This window comes from Lampetra fluviatilis, chromosome 12 (assembly GCF_964198595.1).
Source record: "Lampetra fluviatilis chromosome 12, kcLamFluv1.1, whole genome shotgun sequence".
NCBI lineage: Eukaryota > Metazoa > Chordata > Hyperoartia > Petromyzontiformes > Petromyzontidae > Lampetra > Lampetra fluviatilis.
Window position 1 is genome coordinate 5,191,728 of NC_136286.1, and position 14,930 is coordinate 5,206,657.

Below are 14,930 nucleotides of genomic sequence, written 5' to 3' on the forward strand. Positions count from 1 at the left end.
ATTCAGTGATAGAAAAATAATATAACCTTTTTATGAAATGGCACAAGGCACTGCAGAGGCTGGAAGGTGTACAGTATCCCACTGGATTAACAGCATAGATGACAAAGCAATTATATGTTTGGCAATAACACTTTTGAAGAAACAATAATGCAATTACAACACATTTGGGATTTACATAGCATATACATGCAACTGCATCTCAAGAAGCTGTAGAGAAACATTGACCGGATTTATTTTAGACATGCACAGGTAGTCACAGCTGAAGTGAAGAGTGTAGATTTCACATCACACATAAGACGTGCGTTGCGTGTACGAAAGCTCTCATCAGCCTGATGCAGACGACCAGCTCCAATGAACTGCATGTGGCCATTTTGTTGTTTTAGACCAGGGGTCTGCAACCTTTAAGACATAAAGAGCCACTTGGACCCGTTTCCGAAGGAAAAAATAAACTGGGAGCCGCAAAACCATTGCAACATTTAAAACAAATATAACACTGCATATATTGTTTCTTACCTTATTGCTATATACAGGATCGTGCAGTCAGCTGTCAATCTGAATAAAAAAAGGACTTTTTCACTTAACAATGTAAAATATATTTTTGCAAATTAATAGCTAAATTACCTGGTTAATGGGATTTTTGCTCCTGAACCTCAGTGCACAGTGTCTGCACATCAGGGCTGTAAGACGTCACCTTCATTTTCACACAGGCTTGCAAGCTGTCATCTGTGAGGCGTGATCGATGTTTGTTTTTAATATAGTTCATGTTGGAGAAGACCTGCTCACATACATATGTGGAGCCGAAGATCGACAGGACTCCAAATGCATACTTTTTCATGTTTATATAAGTGTTGGGGATGGCATTCCATGTTTCGAATACAAGTTTGTCCTGTTTGGGAAGGTTTTCAATATCACTCCATTTATGATTCTGAGCCAGAATGGCCTTCTGACGGGCAACATCCTCAAGAGTAGCGGTCAAGCATTTGAACTTGGACACCCATATATCTTTGTCGGCTATATCGGCCAGTTCCATCTCAAGATCAGGTTGACTTACACCTGCAAATGCAGTCATATTCAATAGGGATGGATCGATCGCCAGGGGAGTGACAGGGAAGGATAATGTCGTTTTTTCCTCTCTGAACTCACAGAATCGTTTCCCAAACGAACTTTGCATTGTGGTGATTGCAGACTTGAAATATTCCAAATTTATCGTATCATGACTTTGTTTGAACTCTCTCAAAGAGGGAAAGTGAGACAGTGTACCTCTCTGTAAATCTTTGACAAACACTGTCAACTTGCGCTCGAATGCCAAAACCTCCTCCAGCATGTGCAGGGCTGTGCCTCCTTTCCCCTGAAGGGTTGTATTTAGCGTGTTTAGATGTGCTGTCATGTCTACCATAAAATGTAATTTTTCCAGCCACTCTGGCTGTTCCAGCTCAGCAAAGGTGAGCTCTTTGCTGCCCAGGAAGGTTTTTACTTCTTCCAAACATGTGACAAAGCAACGGCAACGTTATTGCCTGTCACCGGGCGGGCAGTGTGGAGCGGAGCGGCGACCTGTCAGCAGCGGCAACGCCAGAGCAGGTGTCACAGTGCGCCTCCTCCCCTCGCTAGCATCCGCCCCGGAGCCGCGGTCAAGGTTCAAAAGAGCCGCATGCGGCTCCGGAGCCGCAGGTTGCCGACCCCTGTTTTAGACCATCAACTCAACAAATTGAGAAAATGTGGCCAACCAATATCGATTTGTTTTCCGGCCTACACTTATTTTAATGATGTGTTTTTCTTGTAATTTACATATTTTAATTAGTAGAGAATGTGAAATTGATCTGTAATTGGATGGGGAGCCCGTGTAGGGATTGGAGTATTGGTGTGAAGTGGTCTCGTTTATGGTTGTGAGTGACAGGTCTGGCCATGGTATTTTGGGTCATCTGGAGTTTGGAAATTTAGGATTTGGAGAAGTCGTATAGGAGAGAATTGCAGGAGTCAAGATGGGATGTGATGAAGGCGTTGTTAAGGGTCTTAACGGCAGCTGGGGTTAGTAAATCATGAATGCAGCAGACGTGCCGATGAAGGTATGACGTCCTGCAGAGTTGAGATATATGGGAAGAGAATGAGAGCTTGGATTAATGAAAACGCCAAGGTTCCGTACACTCTTTGGCCTTGTGATGTCAGAGTTAAGGGAACGCACGTTCAAACTGAAGTCTTTGCAAAGAGATCATTATTGTTCAAGCCTACATGTTAAACAGATAATTATTGACCTAAAAGAAAATGTACATTCTGACAATAGTTAAAAATACTCTACAGCCGTATAAATACTCTACCTTGCTCTCAGCATGCAACACTTTTTGTAGATTATTCATATTATGTAGATAAGCATTCTGCAAAAATTGTTTACCAAAATATAAGGGGTAGAGTGGTGGTGCAGCAGTTAGTAAACTTCACTGAATGGGTGTTCGATATCCGGTCATGGTTAACGTCGGTGGAAAGAAATATCTGTATCTGTTCTGGCACCCTCTTTACCATCCTGCAATTAAATCAATTCTGTGCCAAATAAAGCATGGGGAAGCTTTTATCTTGGTGAATTATGCAATTACTATTACTTTGAGTAAACTAAATTAGCAACACCAATATTATTTTAATTCTACAATATGAAATGAATACACTTTTATTTTACGTATCATCAAGCATGACAATGTCACAAAATTCTGTGGACTTGACAGGATTAAGTATTTTATGAATAAAATAAGGAAAATGCATAGGCAACAATCGTACCTTTGACAACACAAAATAAACACTGCACTGCACCTTGACTACACACAGCACGTCAGTCGTCAGCAAATAGATCCCAAGTTGAACATACGACTTGAGTGTTGTAATATGAGGTCTTAACACACCCATCAGGGGTTTTACCGAAGCAGTGGGAAAGGACAGTAGCAAGTAACACAAAAAGGAATTTACACGAATCTAGGTTGAGCCCTCAATGTTTGATTCATTAAAGTTAAGTTTCATCTATTGACAATCATGATGGGCTTGGGTAGGATACGTTGCTGGAAGGGATTATGGCTGGTAGTTGATAATGATACTGGTAAAGTAGCAGCTAAAGGAGGGAACACATCCAAGAGGACGTCGACCACGGAGATGGAGTGATTATATATGAAACGTGTGTGTGCTAGGTGGATTGTTACATCGCAAGACTGAAGAATTGTGACAGCTTTGGGAAGTCCTTCATCCAGCAGCGGATGGATGAGGAATTCTAATACACTGTAGTCGAATGCAAGATTGTTTTTTAACAGGATATTTATATACCAAAACCTTATGCAGTTTTGTCAAAAAATGTTACAGTACCGTACAGTATTATATTACCATGAACATGCACCACTCACTGCCCTAACTGCAAACACAGACGGACAAATTTCATGGTGGGGATAAAATATTTTTCACTTCATTCTCAGTGGTATGTTAATCTCGAGGGCCATCAGTTTTCATTTCCTGACCTGCTGTTGGCTACAAAAATGGCAGTATGTGTGGCCGACCATTACTAAACCACACGTACACAATAGACGACCTCCAATACTTATTAAAAGGTCACTCAATGAAGCACGCATCTTTATTGTTTTAATATATCAATTCTACATCGGGTCAATGTGTGCAGTATACGCAGTGGTGGTGCTAACTCATTGAGAGCTCTCGGCAGAAATTATATTTCAGGTTCAACATTTCATGTATTTAGACAAGCTATGGATGTTATGGGCTAAGATAAGAGATATAGACAATATAGAGATGAAAGAGTAATTAGTGTTGTATGTATTTTGTTTTGTTTATTAGGATTTTGATCTGATATTTGATCCACAATTTCTGTTAAAGAATATGGGGCCCTAATAGGGGTTTTTCCCCTTTTTTCTGGCAACAAATCTGACTCCTTTTGCAAGAAATCATGTTTACATTAACCACAATACTTGCAGTCAAAATGCAAACAAAAAACAATACTCTGATAATGTATGCATTGTCCTTGAAACTCATTGGTCCACACCAAAGACAGCTTTTCTTAGAGCCTAGTCTCAAATGGTGATCGACCAAATGACGCCAAAAGGCGCACAGTTCAAAGATCACCATTTGAGACTAGGCTCTAAGAAAAAGCTGTCTCTGGTGTGGACCAATGAGTTTCAAGGACAATGCATAAATTATCAGTGTATTTATTATTTGGTTCTTTCGGTTAAGTCACGTCTAAAGATAAATAATAAATTAAATTAAATAATAGAATACGACGTTTCGATTGCAACACAAGCAATCATCATCAGGTATAATGAAATAGCGACATAAAATCTAACCAGAAAACTATAGACAGACATATTAGCAGACAGATATCACCAAGATACATAGCGGGAGCAACACAGGTAACAGAGAGGGGTGATCGTCTCTGTGGGGTGGCCTTAAATAGACAGAGGGGGGGGCGGAGGCAGAGAGAAGGAAGGGGGGTTAGAGAAAAAATTAGCATATAAATGAGTGGTCAACAGACGTGGTGCTGCACGGCAAGCAAGCCTGAAAATCAGGAGGACACACTAAAATTAAATAACCTAGTAAAATATCGAAATGTAATGTAATACAACACAGAGGGTCGGTAAACACACAATTAACGCATAGCCTGGTTGATTACGTATTTCAAAGATTGCTAAGTTAGAATTTAAGTGTGAACATTCTAAAGAGGACACAGGCAGAGAAAACAAGTCGCCAGAGAGAGAGAAAAAAGATAAGCTTAAAACTTCCCCGTAGAAGTGGTTCAATCTTAATTTTAGAACTTTCGTGACTGCAGGAATTATTATTTGGTTCTTTCGGTTAAGTCACGTCTAAAGATAAAATAATACATTAAATTAAATAATAGAATACGACGTTTCGATTGCAACACAAGCAATCATCATCAGGTATAATGAAATAGCGACATAAAATCTAACCAGAAAGCTATAGACAGACATATTAGCAGACAGATATCACCAAGATACATAGCGGGAGCAACACAGGTAACAGAGAGGGGTGATCGTCTCTGTGGGGTGGCCTTAAATAGACAGAGGGGGGGCGGAGGCAGAGAGAAGGAAGGGGGGTTAGAGAAAAAAATTAGCATATCAATGAGTGGTCAACAGACGTGGTGCTGCACGGCAAGTAAGCCTGAAAATCAGGAGGACACACTAAAATTAAATAACCTAGTAAAATATCGAAATGTAATGTAATACAACACAGAGGGTCGGTAAACACACAATTAACGCATAGCCTGGTTGATTACGTATTTCAAAGATTGCTAAGTTAGAATTTAAGTGTGAACATTCTAAAGAGGACACAGGCAGAGAAAACAAGTCGCCAGAGAGAGAGAAAAAAGATAAGCTTAAAACTTCCCCGTAGAAGTGGCTATTTCATTATACCTGATGATGATTGCTTGTGTTGCAATCGAAACGTCGTATTCTATTATTTAATTTAATTTATTATTTTATCTTTAGACGTGACTTAACCGAAAGAACCAAATAATAATTCCTGCAGTCACGAAAGTTCTAAAATTAAGATTTATCAATGTATTTATTTTTGTTTGCATTTTGACTGCAAGTATTGTGGTTAATGCAAACATGATTCTTTGCAAAAGGAGTCAGTTTTGTTGCCAGAAAAAAGGGGGAAAAAACCCCTATTAGTATATTTTGGCACTAGCAAAAAAGGTCTCATGATGTAATATGGGGCCCCTTGGTTTTTTGACGGGCCCTAAGCTTTTGCTTAGTTTGCTTATGCCTGGTGCGGTGACCAAATAGAAATACAAAATATTGAATTAAAATAATCTAGTGAAGTCATTTTTTCATTGCAGTGGAGATTTAACTGGTCATGCGAAATAGCCACGCTACAATACCGTACACAACACTATTCAATTAAAGCATTGCTTTAAATTGCATATTTCTAAATAAAAATTATACTCATAATACAGGAAATCATTCACAATGACAGGACTGTACTGGTGCATGACTTCAGTAACTAAGATGTGTGGTGCAAGACATTAATATAAAATGTTATGCACTTGATATGGAGATATCCGAAATTACTTCATAACGACTAGGATTTAATTAAAAGCGTTCAAGTACTGTATCGGATTACAACCATGTGGCTGCAATGAGGGCATTTTAGATTATGAGAAAAATGGTCGTTGTTGAGATGAAACGGTTCGCCGAGAAGTATCAATGGGCTGCACTTCATACCACAAAAGCATGCAGTAAATAGCACTATATTTCCTAGTTGATGACTTAACACAAATTTGGCTAAATCAAACCGGTTACACCTACATGTCCACAAAATGAATCATGAAACAATACACTCTGTAAGTGAAGCAATGTTTATAAATGAACAGTAGACAGTACTTGAGAGGTATTTCATGAGGAAATAACCAGATAACAGATTACATCTGTTGTCCTTGAAGTCTTTACAACCTTTAAAGTGCATGTATTTTCAGTGTGAAGAGTATCAGCAAGGTTGTTAAAACCAGCGTGTATATACAGTGAGGGAAAAAAGTATTTGATCCCCTGCTGATTTTGTACGTTTGCCCACTGACAAAGAAATGATCAGTCTATAATTTTAATCGTAGGTTTATTTGAACATTGAGAGACAGTATAACAACAACAAAATAAAAAAAAACGCATGTCAAAAATGTTATGAATTGATTTGCATTTTAATGAGGGAAATAAGTATTTGACCCCTCTGCAAAACATGACTTAGTACTTGGTGGCAAAACCCTTGTTGGCAATCACAGAGGTCAGACGTTTCTTGTAGTTGGCCACCAGGTTTGCACACATCTCAGGAGGGATTTTGTCCCACTCCTCTTTGCAGATCTTCTCCAAGTCATTAATGTTTCGAGGCTGACGTTTGGCAACTCGAACCTTCAGCTCCCTCCACAGATTTTCTATGGGATTAAGGTCTGGAGACTGGCTAGGCCACTCCAGGACCTTAATGTGTTTCTTCTTGAGCCACTCCTTTGTTGCCTTGGCCGTGTGTTTTGGGTCATTGTCATGCTGGAATACCCATCCACAACCCATTTTCAATGCCCTGGCTGAGGGAAGGAGGTTCTCACCCAAGATTTGACGAGACATGGCCCCGTCCATCATCCCTTTGATGCGGTGAAGTTTTCCTGTCCCCTTAGCAGAAAAACACCCCCAAAGCATAATGTTTCCACCTCCATGTTTGACGGTGGGGATGGTGTTCTTGGGGTCATAGGCAGCATTCCTCTTCCTCCAAAAACGGCGAGGTGAGTTGATGCCAAAGAGCTCCATTTTTGTCTCATCTGACCACAACACTTTCACCCAGTTGTCCTCTGAATCATTCAGATGTTCATTGGCAAACTTCAGACGTGCATGTATATGTGCTTTCTTGAGCAGGGGGACCTTGCGGGCGCTGCAGGATTTCAGTCCTTCACGGCGTAGTGTGTTACCAACTGTTTTCTTGGTGACTATGGTCCCAGCTGCCTTGAGATCATTGACAAGATCCTCCCGTGTAGTTCTGGGCTGATTCCTCACCGTTCTCATGATCATTGCAACTCCACGAGGTAAGATCTTGCATGGAGCCCAGGCCGAGGGAGATTGACAGTTATTTTGTGTTTCTTCCATTTGCAAATAATCGCACCAACTGTTGTCACCTTCTCACGAAGCTGCTTGGCGATGGTCTTGTAGCCCATTTCAGCCATGCGCAGGTCTACAATCTTGTCCCTGACATCCTTGGAGAGCTCTTTGGTCTTGGCCATGGTGGAGAGTTTGGAATCTGATTGATTGATTTCTTCTGTGAACAGGTGTCTTTTATACAGGTAACAAGCTGAGATTAGGAGCACTCCCTTTAAGAGTGTGCTCCTAATCTCAGCTCGTTACCTGTATAACATACACCTGGGAGCCAGAAATCTTTCTGATTGAGAGGGGGTCAAATACTTATTTCCCTCATAAAAATGCACATCAATTTATAACATTTTTGACATGCGTTTTTCTGGATTTTGTTGTTGTTATTTTGTCTCTCACTGTTCCAATAAACCTACCATTAAAATTATAGACTGATCATTTCTTTGTCAGTGGGCAAACATACAAAATCAGCAGGGGATCAAATACTTTTTTTCCCTCACTGTATACTGTATATATGCACACTCAATAACTTATTAACCGAAATATTGTTTTACATTCCATATGGTCTACAGGTAGTAGGCAATTTTGAGGCAATTTTTTTCAGTAAAAATTGTTAATGTGGATCAATGTATTGTTGGGTTTTTTTTACAGGAAAGGGGACCTCTTCAGTAAATAGATGGGAAATACATTATTGGTTCCTAAATGTTACGACTTTTGAAAAACATCATGCAATATTTTATTTCATAATGCATTGTAATGTAGTTGTACATTCCTTCTGTCAGCCCACTGCTGGATGAGAGCCTCCCAATGCCGGGCTGGTCATGGAGGTTATACAGTATGTCCATAATTCACTACGTTGGTCGGTGCAGTTGAAGGTGGGCAGCATAGACGTGGGAACATAGTGCGTACAGTATAACTGCGCTGTGGTGTACTGCCCTCTACTACACACAACTCTGCTCCCCAGTAATCTATAACACCTATTTATAGTCATTAGCCACTACCTGCTTAGCTTTTGAGATTTTAAACAACCAGGTGCATTCTGGGTAATTTCTTCACAGGTGCATTATAACTCGCTCGCCTGGTATGCAGAACGCATGGGTTCGATTCCGACACTGACCGCTGGAGTTTGCATGTTCTCCCTGTGGTCGCGTGGATTTTTCTCTGGGTCCTCCGCTTTTTCCTCCACATTTAGAAACATGCACTTAGATTATTTGGCTGCTATAGGTTTCCACGCGATAATCCACTTTGTTGGGCTATGATTTGTGGCCAGATTGCTTCTGACAACAGATATATAGCTCAGTGGGCCTTATTTGGTAAAAATGTTTTTACTAGTTTACAAAGTAGTTGCAAATAATTACTGCAGCTAGTTAAAGGCCAACCTGTACTGTATATTTCAGTCCCTCTTTAGAAGTAATACAAGTATTTTAACATTATTTCTCTTTTTATCACAACTAGAATTTACTTTGTATATTCTCAAGTGGAACACTTGACTTAGGTGTTACCAAATGGCTTAAGACAATGACTACATTTTAATATGTTTAACTCCATCTTATAGTCTTGCCCACATGGAAAGTATTGCACTTATATATACTGCATAAGAGCATGTATACCTTGGAATATGATTCAAGGCAGACCAGGATCAACATGAAATAAAGACACGCGAGAGTAGGTTGAAGTGATTTTGGAATATAGTACTGACATTGATCATGAAAAATACAGTGCCAACGTGCCTAAAGAAGAACGATTTCGTTTGTTCGTTTTTCGACCCGCTTGTCCTGGTGAGGGTCACGACAGCAGCATGTTTAGTAGGGCAGTCCAGACCTCCCTTTCCTTGGCAACAGACTCTAGCTCTTCCAGGGGAATTCCCAGGCGTTCCCAGGCCATCCGAGCAGCATATTCCCCCCAGCATGTTCTAGGCCAGCCCCAGGGTTTTTGCCCAGTGGGACGTGCCTTGTAGAGTTCCAGGGGGAGTCTATCAGGGGGCATCCTTACCAGGTGCCCAAACCATCTCAACTCCTCTCGATTCAGAGGAGTAGCGGCTCGACTCTGAGGCTCTCCCGGTTTACCAAGCTCCTCACCCGATGACGGAGCGTGAGCCCAGCAACCCTGCGGAGAAACCTAATTTCGGCACCTTCTACCCATGATCTCATGCTTTCAGTCATTACCCAAAGCTCATGAGTCCAACACCCACAGTGGACGACTTTGATTTAACACCAAGAACATGGACACAGCTCTCACTCTGGAAATAGAGAGACTGGATCGGCACCGTTACATCATACGCCCGCAGCACCTCTGACAAGACATTGCAGGGAACACGGTCATATGCTTTCTCTAAGTCTACAAAACAGAGGTAAACCGAAGAAGCATACTCCTGAAATGAGAGAGAAAGCCATCCAGGGGTGCCAGAGGGAAACGGGTACAGGCACCATTACGTAATCAGCATCCAATCCTAAGGGGGGATAATATCTGGGCCAGAGACGGGCAGAGTCGCAAAGAAAGGTTCGGGAAGGTTCCACGAGGGGGTGTGGCTAGAGGCGGAGCTTAGCTCCGCCGGGAGGGATATAAGGCAGATCGGAGGAGGACTCTGGGTCGGTGTGGGAAGCCTGGAGTCCGGACCGCGTCGCTGCTCATCCCCTCCTCGCCACGGGCCACGTGGCGGATCCTCCAACGGAGCTCACTTCTCCTTCCGGCACGCCATCAGTCAACGGCGAGGCCGGGAGAGCGGAGTGAGCCTCGTGGGTGCTCGGAGAGGGATGCCTCGTCCACGGTGGTGTGAAGAAGGAAATTACCCAGAGGGGCAAGGAGCAGAGCTGTACTGTACTACCGTTAATTAAAGATGCACTCTAACAGCATTGGTGTGGCAGTCATTTATTACACTCCCATGACCCCTCAAATATCTGTGAGAGGGAAAAGAGCTGGTCCATTGTTTCACAACCATAACGGAATCCGCATTGATCCTCCTGAATCTGAGGCTCGACCACTGGGTGGAGCCTTTTCCCCACCACTCTGGCATCGGCTTTACCAGAAACGTTGAGTGTGATTCCTCTGTGGTTGGAGCACACCCTCTGGTCTGCTTGTTTAAAAATAGGAACCACGACTTCAGTGTGCCAGTCCAAAGGGACTGTACCCACCTTCCATGCAACATTGGAGAAGCATGTTAACCATGCCATTCTGACAGTGCCCAGCGCTTTCAACAATTCTGGGCGAATCTTGTCCACCCCGGCAGCTTTTCCGCTACGAAGGCCCACGACCGCTGCAGCGACTTCAGCAACTGTGAAGGATCCGACCCCCCCAGCTGTTTCCAGGCCTGTCTGCTGAAAATAGGGCATGTCCACTGGGTTGAGGAGCTCCTCAAAGTTTTCCTTCCACCACTCGACTGTCTCCATAGTTGAGGTTAATGTTACACCACCCTTACTGAAAACAGCCTGGGCCACGTCCCGTCGACCCTCCTAAGGCATTCGGATGGTTTGCTAGAACATCTTTGAGGCTGCCGGGTCGTCCCTCTCCATGGCATCTTCAAACTCCTCCAATGTTTTCGCTTCAGCGACTGCCGGTACCTCTCAATCGAGTTGAGAACTTTTTCCGACCATAACTTGGAAAACCTCCTTAAAATTGACAGCTTCTCTCACCACTGATGTCCACAAGCAGGTCCTAGGCTTACCACCAAGACAGGCACCAACTGCTTTCAGGGCACAGCTTTGCACAGCTGCATCCATAATCGATTCAATGTCCACGACCTCCCCAGACATTCACAGAAAACAAGTACTATTCGCTTGGACCTTCCGCATCTATCTGGTCGGTGCCCCATGCACCGGATCCAACTTACCACCAGGTGGTGATCAGTTTACAGCTCTGCCCCTCTCATCACCCGAGTGTCCAGAACATATGGCCTTAGGTCCGATGATATAACTATAAAGTCAATTAATGACCTTCAGCCCAAGGTGCTCTGGTACCAAGCACACTTATGAACATCCTTGTGTTTGAACATAGTGTTTGTTATTGACATTCCGTGATTATCACAGAATTCCAATAACATCTCACCATTTGGGTTCAGATCAGGGGGGCCATTCCTCTCAATCGCGCCTCTCCAGGTATCTCTATCGTTTCCCACGTGAGCATTGAAGTCGCCCAGGAAGACTATGGAGTTGGTAGGCGGCACTCTGCCGAGCACTGCACCCACCATCTCCAAGAAGGCCGAATACTCTGAACTGCTGTTTGGTGCATAAGCACAGACAACAGTCAAGAGTTTTCCTGTCTGAGACCCAAAGTCTCATTGAGGCGACCCTCTCATCCACTGCGACAAACTCCAGCTGAACAGCACCCAGCCGGGGGCTTGTGAGTATTCCCACACCCATCCGGGGCCTCTCACCAGGGGTTACTCCGGATCTGAACTCAAATGGTTCCAGTTCCAATGCTGTGTGTGGAGGGGAGACCAACTATATCTAGTCGGTACCTTTCCTTTCCAGTGACATGACATTCCACATCCAAATAGCTCGTGTCCATCGCCAAGGTCCAGTCCATCTGAGACCATCCCTCTCCCTGCCATACTGGCATCGCAGCCGCCCTCACCTTTCGTTCTGCGGATGGTGGGCCCACAGGACGCCACAAAGCCATTTCAGGCTGGGCCCGACCGGGTTATGGCCACCAGGAGCTTGCCGGCAAACTCCAGCCCCAGGCCTGGCTCCAGGGGTGTGTCCCGGTATCCCTTGTCAGGGCGAGGTTCCCGGATTTTGGTATTTCGTAACCATTCATGAGGGGCTTTATTTTGGATCGTTACTTGTCCGGAATCTCCCCCCAGACCTGTTTGCCAAGGGAGACACTACCAGGAGTACAAGCTTCCAGGCGACATAGATCTGAGGGTCATTAGGACACACAGACCCCACGACCATGATATGGTTACGATCCTTTGGTGGGGAAGAAGAATTTCAACTGTATATCACCTGCGATTACATGGACACTTGACAAAAATAAACTAAACAAAATCTAGAAAGTTTGCAACGCATGTAGAGGTACGTGCTTGGAATTACATAAAGATACAGAAATGGAACACATGGATGAGAGAACAAATGCCAACGAGACATCACATCGAATAGAAACATCTAATAATCTAAAGTGGGCTTGGGCGAGACACTGCTAGAAATGATGATGGCCCGTGGTTAAGACTGACAACGAAGTGGCAACCAAAGGAGGAACCATCATAAGAGGAAGACCATTGTGTAGATAAAACGACGAGATAAGCTCTTGTAAAAAAGCGACATTAGATGGATTTTTTCATCATGAGACTTTGACGGATGGTGACTTGGAGAAGCCTTCATCCAACAATGGGTGCATCATGGCTGCTGATGATATGCTCTGACCAAGGAGGAAAAATTATAAATTACAACCAAACATAAAAAGTGCAGACCGGCTATTGGACAATCATATAAAAACGTGAATTGTTGAGGATAAAATACCTGAAAACACATGACGTTAATAACTTAAGCTTTCATGAGGCCCATGGCACATCATACAGCAAATTATATAGCACACACACACTAATACCCCATTAGGTCAATATATTCAGGCATGCTGTTCTTGTCAAATCCAAAAGCCAGGGAAAGTACACACTGCGGGCCTGAGGTATACTGTACACTTGAGAATGTTTAAAAGTACAAACCCTTAAGTGTTTTTACACTCGTCAGTTGAAGATTACACGTACAGTAATGTAATACAAACAGTATACAAGTATGCAAAGTATAAATAACAAAATGTAATTTAACTGTATAGCCCTGTCAGTCCACTGCGGGATGAAGTCCTCTCCATACTGTTGGTCCTGGGGTTTGTTGGGCCATACTTCACCATGCTGATCAGTGAAGCTTGGTGAAATGGTGGGGGGGGGGGGACAGGACCAGTTCAGATATCACCGAGTGAAATCACGGTTGACAGTGCAGTGAATAAACCACTACATCACGTGATTACTAGAAAGTTCTAAACAATCTGTAAGTAAACTTACCTATCCTCGATGTACACTGTACCTTGCAATTTGTAAAAGAACATTAACAATCACGTTAATACGCTATTTCAGTTATTGAATTAGCATTAACCGGTACTGTATGTGGCGAAATGTTAACTCCCTCGCGTGGTATACAGGTTATGGGTTCGACTTCAACCCGAGGTCGAATATTTGGAGTTTGCATGTTCTTCCTGTGTTCACGTGAATTTTTCTCCGGGTCTTCCCGTTTCTCTCTCCATATTTAGAAACATGTGCTTAGAGTATTTGGCTGCTATAAATTCCCACATGATAAGCCACTTCATTGAGATATCAATTGTGGCCAGGTCGCTTGGGCCTTACCCGGTAACATAAAAAAAGTTTTTAATAGTTTAAAATGTGACCAAAGTACCAGAACAAATTAACGTTTCATCAGATTCCAAAATATTTACTTTGCTCAAAAATATGTAAATACTATTCAGCGTTTTAAGCCACTACATAATTAAAAACAAGACAATGTCAAAACGGCATTAAATACCGCAGTGGATAAACAAACGAAGAGAAATGCAAACACATTTGACGTCGAGCAATTACTAAGAATTACACTGATAATATACGTGCAAAAGTAAAACGTAAATTCAGATATCACAAAAAAAAGATGGTGGAAGCTACATAAACTATGCAAAGCCCCATCCCCAAACTTGGCAACCAAAACCTCACAAAAGACCGTAATCCCAAACTGAGCTGCCAGCTGCACTGGCCAGGGATTTTTTTTTAATCCCATAAAACCTTGGCTTTTCAAACCCAGGTTAGTTCTGGCCACCACCAGTTACCATGTTGATTGAAGCCAAATAATGGAAACAGCTAGAGTAACTGGATATGCAAAATGTGTTCGTGGTGTATATTCTATTTTTTACCAGACTTCTCATACGTCAGTTAAATATATTGTATGGTAAATAAACAGACGATTATCTTCATCAACCATGCCAAATACACGGCTGGATAGTTTCCCCAAACCACCTCTCACAATCCTGCAATGAAATAATCCACCACTCCACCTCGCACCTGCACGAATGATATCACCCATCCATCTCTTTGGTGGGACCCTCGTCTCAGATGCATTATATTACTTTGCATGTTAAAAAATAAGTTTTGTGAATACTGTACTGGATGCATGTTGCAGCTACGCTGAAACTACTGTATATTGCTTCATAATTTAAAAAGTGATAAACAATTAAGATACTTTAAAGTCGTTAATTACATGAACCGCAAAGGTTTATTATAGTACCACTTGTTATATCTGATAGTGTAGTTAATTTCTATACTTAATAAAATACTGCCCTTTCCTG

General features: G+C 42.5%; 1 protein-coding gene across 1 annotated transcript in view; it reads left to right on the plus strand.

The window, feature by feature from the left end:
• Window positions 1-14,930, plus strand: part of LOC144935076 (inositol 1,4,5-trisphosphate receptor-interacting protein-like) — a 64,244-nt gene that overhangs the window by 13,851 nt on the left and 35,463 nt on the right. The gene's annotated exons all lie outside the window — the stretch shown is intronic.